This window comes from Triticum urartu, chromosome 7A (genome assembly GCF_056163025.1).
Source record: "Triticum urartu cultivar PI428250 chromosome 7A, HENAU_Tu73, whole genome shotgun sequence".
Classification (NCBI taxonomy): Eukaryota; Viridiplantae; Streptophyta; class Magnoliopsida; order Poales; family Poaceae; genus Triticum; species Triticum urartu.
In genome coordinates this window covers 727,470,715-727,478,333 of record NC_141879.1, presented here as the reverse complement: position 1 = coordinate 727,478,333, position 7,619 = coordinate 727,470,715, and the positions used below count along the sequence as shown (strand labels likewise).

The 7,619-nt window shown below is 46.9% G+C and overlaps 1 pseudogene; it reads left to right on the top strand.

The window, feature by feature from the left end:
* The first annotated feature begins 4,301 nt into the window (after window positions 1–4,301).
* On the top strand, window positions 4,302–6,486 carry LOC147962318 (uncharacterized; annotated as a pseudogene).
* The last annotated feature ends 1,133 nt before the right edge of the window (window positions 6,487–7,619 follow it).

The window sequence follows — 7,619 nt, the reverse complement described above, 5'->3', positions numbered from 1 at the left end:
ATCTTTTGTTGAACTGGAAGCTGTTCCATTAGAACCAAATAAAGAGCAAGCAAAGGAGATACAATAAGTACTGATGTAAGATGAGCCGACAACTACGATGCTGTGATTGTGAAATTGGACAATGAGACATGCATGCAAACGCATGCCTTGGTTTCAGTTCAGATGGTAATGCTTGGGCTGGCAGCAAAGGCATGTGCACCTATGTAAGAAAACTACAGAGATTTGATTATTTGGTATTGTGTGGACTTAACCATAGCAGAGTAAAATAAATATGATCAAGCTTGCCGATCTATAGCAGATTAAAATTAATCCATTCAAGCTTGCCGATCTTTTTCGAACCGGGCATGACCCCTTTCCATCGCCGATCTAGCTGCTATCAATCAACTGCCACATTCCCTTTGAACTTGTTGCCTTAAACCGTTCTTACTCTTGATGCATGGTCTCTAATGACATTCCTATCAGGGTAATTTCGAGCCTCGACGTAGAATTATGGACTGCCAATTTCTGTTTGAATCAGTTTGTTGGCTTAGATTGCTCCTGACTATTGAATCGGGATGCATTGCCCTAGGTAATTAACAAAATAGTAAAACCACAGCTTACCTGGAACACCGTATAGCACCATAGCCATGTTGTCCGGCGCCGGACTAGCCGAAGACTGTCAGAAGATTTAGCCATAGGGTCCTACGTGTGTTGCCAAAGCTCCAAGTCTCCAACGTTGTCGCACGATGCTGAAGTGATTCTGGGCGAGAGCACAAGTTACACACAGATTAGATGAGAGCATTGAGCTGGAAGCACACACGTACAAGGCAAGGAACTCCTCTAATCAATACGCCGCCGGCCGGGTGGAAACACCATCGCAAGTCCTACTCGGTGATAGATCTATGTTCGTGCCAGGCAAGGCCACCACATGCATACATCGTGTACACCGTGTCTATGGTGGCTGGCTTCCATGAGAACCGCATAGGGCATCTAGAAGCTGTCACTGGCTTCCATGAACACCGCATAGGGCATCGCTGGAGATTTGGTGACGGCGTGAAAGAGGAAGGCCTAGAGGTATGTTTTTTACGAAAGGTTTTCTTTCACGTGAAGAGAAAATAAAAAAAAGTTTTTTATTTACATAATGCAAAGGTGGGTAATTCATCCAACTATATGTTAGTAAGATAATATCCAATGGTCATACTTTAATGAAAATATCAAATAGACGGTCCGATGTTTCTGATTATCGTAGGGTTTTGTAGCATGTTTCTCTATTTTTGACCCGTATTTTCCTTTTAGTATATAAGAGATAGATAGATCGATTTGGTCTTCAAGTCTTGGCATTATGAGTTTTCCTGCCAAGATGAAACTGCCAACTTACTTGATTAATGTGACACATCTACTCCACTGTACGGGCATGTTGAAACTGAATCATCCCCTAGTTAGAGTCTGAAGCAAAATGGAGCTCTCCCGTGCGTTTGGATTCTGGACCGTCCGATCAAAAGTCACTCGCGATACTGACCGTCGGATCTTGATCCAAATCGCCATGGGTCGTTGGATATTCACCCGATCAACCTCGGCCGTCGGATAAAATTTCAATGGCAATAGAATGTAATATCCATGCCCCCACCGGGGTATTATGGTCATTCCGCGTGGGGGGTGTATAAAAAGAGACCGCTGCCGTGGGATGACCTAGCCGCATCTCTCCTTTCCCACTCCTCTCGCCCCGACTCCCCTCTCTCTTCCTCTCGTCCTCAGCGCGGCTTCGTCAGGAAGCAGGCCAAGAGCAGCGCCGCCGCGCCCAGAGGCCGCGGCGGTGCGCCGGTGGGCGGTTCTGGCGCCAAGCGTTCCAGATCGGCGTCGGTGGTGGGGAGCGGCGGCCGTAGCTCCTCAATTCGAAGACAAGAGAAGAAGGGGATCGAGCGAGCAGGCCAAGCGGCGGCCATGGCCCATGGCGCTCCTCGTCCGAGATCCATCTACCACGGTCATCAGGGGAGCACAATCGCCTGCTCGCGCGGCTGTGCGCGAGGAGACGGCTGCGCGCTCACCTCTGTGCCAGCCCCATCTTCCCCACCCTACCTTAGGCGGCGGATTGGATTCGCGCCGTCGTCAAGGGCCTCGACGGAGATGCTCCTCCGTATGCTTCTGCTCGGCCATTGCCCACGCCATGGAGCTGGAGCTTCTGCTCGCCCGGCTCGTCGCTCTTCCCCTAGTGCAGTGCAGGTACTATCTCCCCCATCTTCTCGTCCTCGATTTGCTCTTCTCCCCTTCCCTGATACGTTTCCTTCCTCACGCAGATGCACCAGCGGCTCTGCCTGCTCCTGGTCCGCTTCCCCTGCCCGCGACTCTGGTAAGCCCCTCCGCTCTGCTCTCTCCTCTGCTCTGCTGCTTGCTGGGCGCCGTCAAGATTGGTGACAAACTACATTAGGCGTGTGAAAACTGAAACTTTCTTCAGGGAGGTCCTAGGTACAGTAGTGCATCTGTTGATGCAGTGCTCGCTGTTGTAGACATTTTCCTGTGTTAGCATATACTCTATCTCGACGAGCGAAGGAAAAAAGAGACCCGAGTGGTCTATGTGTGCGAGCTATTCGCTCTCGCATTGATTGTATACAGAACAATTTATAATCCTGTTGTACAATATAATTTTGTCCGTTCAATGGTTAGTGCAGTTTGTTTAGACTAGCCTCATGTGTTAGCTTCGTTACATGCTCCAGCTGATTGATCCAAGTGAAAGAAAATTAACTGAGTACGGATGAACAACGATGCATGTACGATTTTTGTGCAGAACTTCCTGGGAGATTGTCACGAGTGTAGTTAGAATTAAACCTATTATGGTACTTTGATTCCTTTTGTGTTTCTTCTAATCTCCAAAAGTTGTAGGAGGGAGATCCTTTTGTATTTCTAATCTCCAAAAGCTGTAGGAGGGAGACAAGTCATCCATACTCTGGTTTCTTCATATATATTCTTAAACCTGTTGAGACGCATAGCCGAAGCCAGCATGTCTACAGTTTTAATTGTTGCACATGGAGTTAGAGTATTCAGTTGATTTGCAATGATAGGATTCCTTACTTGAAGGCGTTGCTTCTTAAATAGTTAAATTAAATGTCCCTTTTCCTGTTACATATGACTAAATAAATGGTCATGCTAGCAGCTTCCATGATAACTACTCCCTCTGTAACTTAATATATAACGTTTTTAGAAACGTCTTATATCAAGTTACGGAGGGAGTATTTATTTAGCTCTATCTAATTATGCAAGAAACAACTATTTGATTAAAATCTATCCTGATGTATTATTTGTAGGCTGCTGGTGTTAGTAGTGTTTAGAAACAATTCGTGAACTGCTCACTCTTTGGTGCCTTTATTTTGTATTGTTAGTAGCTTCTTCCTTCGTCTGCTGACTATATTTGTTTCCTGCCCTGTTTCTTCCAGGCTGACATTTGCTGCAATTTTCCTATGTTCATTTGGAGGAGGCGGCTGATTAATAGCTATTCTTCCTCCGGTGGCCTTCTTCCATAACCTGCAATATGAGAAACAGAAACAAATAGATGGATGGTTTCAATCGGGATGGAGGTACTCGATGTCGGCTACTTCTCCACAACCGAGGGCCGGGAGAGGAGGTAGCCTCCTTGTGGTTTTTTGCCAAGGGGTTGATGTCCTCGTCTCTCCCACAACCGTCCTTCTCCTCTACTCCAAAACGTCCTTGGCTAAAACAAGGTAAGACTTCAGTGTTTATTCGTCTATTGTGCACTTCTTGTCTGACTTAATAATGGGGGAATTCAACTAAGCTTGCACATGCAGGTGCAGCTCCTGGATGCTGAGGAGAGCTAGGGGTGGGATTGTTAGTTTGTTACAACATATGGATGATATGCACATGGAAGGTGCTCTAATAATCCCCACTATTATTTATTTGTATCATCTACTAATGGTGTTGTATTTGAAAAAAAATATTATCCTTATTTCTTATATACGCAGGTTGATATAAACAAGCTATAATCGGTACACGGGGACAGCGAGGAGCGGTACACTAGGACCCGGTACACGGAGGCCCGGATGCGGTGCGACGCGGGCATGACCTTCCGCCCCCACACATCCATGGCGGATGCGCGACACGTGGGCTCGCATCCAGGCGTCCACCCTCGACCACGGGCGTGCGGCGCGGGTATATCCCCATCTCGCCCGCTACTTGACCTAGACTCTGCCCTCGCCCATTTCTGGACGGTGGAAAAAAACCCTAGATCGAGATCTAGAGAGGAGTGGGGGTGGTGGAGAGGCAAGGTTGGCGGAGACCCTCGATCTTTCGCGGAGGTTGCTGCCTCGCCATCCATGGCATCTGATGCGGGGCGCGGGTTCCAGGGTGACCGGCGTCAAGGCGCAGATGCGGCCCGTGCGGGGCGCGACATGGGTCGCGGCGCGGGGAGGAACGTTGGCCGTGGCAATGGCCGTGGCGGCGACAAGAACAAGTACTCCTGGAAGCGGAGCGAGGGCGACGGCGACCGCACCATCTTTGCCTCGTCCAATCCCACCTCCGCTGCGGGGGACACGGCGCGCTGGGAGGCAGCTGCGACCACTAGGCGCCAAGAGCATCAAGATGGTGGGATCTGGGTGGAGAAGCAGCAATCGGCGGTGGTGTCGGGGGATACTGGAAGCGGCCAGACCTCTTCACCAATTCGTCGCCCCCATGGCAAGCAGAATATCATTCAGGTGCCCCCTACCAAGAACCCTAACTCCTGCCCCATATGCAAGTCGAATGATCATCCTCTTGCTAGTTGTCCTCAAGTTTTCTGTGAGAGATGCAATAAATTAGGACATCTGGCCTCTGTCTGTACGGCGTTCGCTGCCTGGGAGTGTATTGCCCCGATGTGTGCTTTTCAGTCAAAGGGGCAGGGGTTTTATTATATCCATGATTCTTGCATTGCTAGTCAGCTTAAGGAGAGATCCAATAATATTGTGGTTAACATTGTTGAGGGGGAAACTTCGACTAGATAGATGGAGTTGGATTTATCTGATTATCTTGCTACTAGATGGCGCTGTTCTGCGCATGCCATTGGTCCTGGGGTATATGTGGTGCGATTTCCTAACCCTCGTGAGGTTGCTCAAATCTGCTATGTGGGGAAAGTTACTCTGAAAACAAGTGGGGCTGTTATACATGCCACTCAATGGTCGTCCGCTGTGGGATCTAAAGGTGTTATGGAAGTGGCTTGGGTGAGGGTGATCAATATCCCACTTGATAAGAGAAGTGAGAGGAATGTAGCCTTTGTGGCCTCGCTGGTGGGGATTCCTTTAGAGATTTATAAGGCAACTTTGCATCGTCCTACTTCTGTTCGTGTGAAAATTGGGTGCAGAAATGTGGATGCGATACCTGGGATAGCAGAATCTGTCTTGGGAGGGCATTTCTATGATTTCGCTTATGAGGTAGAGCAGGTGCTGATCAGGGACCCTAATCGTGAGCATAATGAAATACGGATGCCTACTAGTGATGATGGAGGGAAAAATGAAAAGAATAAACATGCTACGAATCCTGGTTTGCAGATGGGCAGTACTTAATCTGGGCTTGGGGGGAAATCTCCTCCCATTCCCCAGCGTGTAGTACCTGACCCGATGCGGGAATCTCAAGAAAGTGCTGAGTCTGATGACTCTCTCCACACTTCACTGCTCATTGAAACCATGAAATATGAACATGAGCAGAGAATGAACGAAAAAGTGAGTACCCTTTCCCAACAGACTCCTATAAAAAATAATCTTGAATATAAGGAAACTGTGAAATCCTATTCTGATGTGGTTAAATCCTTGCCACAGGTTGTGGAGGTGGTGGGGCATCATGACTCAGCTCTGAAAGTGGTCAATGAATATAGGGTGGAATCTCCTGAAAATATTGAGGTGATTCCCACCCCTCCTTTGGTCACTGAGGAAAACTTACGCTTCAGCTTGAGGAATGTGCAGAGTAAACTGGAGCGTGTGGAGGATAAGGCTGCAACTGCGACAAAGAAAAGGAACATGGAAGGTAACTATTCAAAGCATAACTCATTTGATACCTTGTCAGATCCAGTGCTTATGCTTAGGGCTATTAAGATGGGGGTGGATATACCTGATGCAAACTTTGCTAATATAGATATTTTAAGAGAACTAGAAAGATCCAGAAATAGAGACTTCTGGGATGGTAAAGATATTAATAAAGATGATAGCAATAAAATCCTGATGTTGACTAATGGGAAGGGAGACCAAACCCCTTTGGAGATGAAATGGAGTGAGGAAAATGAGTTGGAGGAGGAACCTTTTACTTTAGTTCGGTCTAGAAAAAAGAAGGAGAGAAAGGTGAACGTTGCTATATCTAGACCTGTTACTAGAAGTCAGAATGGAAAGAAAGCCCCTGTACGAGGAAATGGTAGCCCTGCCATGCCCCCTGGTAGGAGTGCCAAACGGGGGAGAAAATCCAATGTGGTTAAATGAATGGTATCTTTTGGAATTGCAGGGGAGCAGGCAAAAAGGGGAGGAGTGCCTGCTTCTCTGACATGATAAAAGATCACTCCCTAGATTTCCTTTGTATTCAGGAGACTATGAAGAAGAAATTCCTTCCTAAGAATCTTAGGAAAATAGACCCCGCGGCTCAGTTTGATTGGAACTAGATTCCATCAATTGGCAAAGCAGGGGGGGGGATCCTTTGTGGTGTTAAGAAGGAGTCCCTGGAAGTTATTTCTTGGATCCCTGGTAGGTTTTGTTTGCAGGCCAACCTTTATGATGTTAACCGTAAATTTGTCTGGGCTCTCATTACTGTTTATGGTGCAGCCCATGATGACAGTAAAGATGACTTCCTGATTGAACTAGCCGCGACATGTGCCCACACTCATGTCCCGTACATAGTGGGGGGGGGGATTTCAATATCCTTAGAGAGGCATGTGATAAGAATAAAACCTTGAATAGATCTCCTTATGTGGATAAATTCAACTCCATTATAAACTCTTTAAACCTTCGAGAGATTTACATGGGGGGTGGCAAGTATACGTGGACTAATAACCAAAAGCACCCTACTTTGGAAAAACTTGATAGAGTCTTGATGAGCTTTGAATGGGAGGACAAGTTTCCTTTGGTTATGGTTCGTAAACTAGTGAGGGATGTTTCGGACCACAATCCACTCCTTTTGTCCTCGGGAGAGGAGAGACAAAATAAACCTAAGTCACACGAGTTCAGATTCGAGCTTAGCTAGCTGTGTGACGAAAGTTTTTACCACATTGCCAAGGAGATTTGGGAGCAACCTGTACGATCTGACGATCCTATTGATATTCTTAATATCAAACTGAAACGTCTCAAAAAATACTTTAAAGGATGGGGCTCGAACATATTTGGCCATGCCAAGAAGAGAAAAAAAGAAATTAAGAGGGAGCTAGAAGATATAGATAGTAAAGAAGAGGAAGGGCCTCTCGACCCTGAGTTATACGAGAGGAAAACTACACTTCAGGTAGAACTCAGCGAGATTTTGTTCAAAGATGAGCTGTATTGGCTGCAACAGTCGAATGAACGTTGGCTCTTAAAAGGGGATCGAAACACAGCCTTTTACCATAGAGTGGCTAATGGCAAAAAGAGAAAAAATACGACCCAGTCCTTTACAGATGGGGATGTTGTGATCGAGGGGACCACTAACCTTCT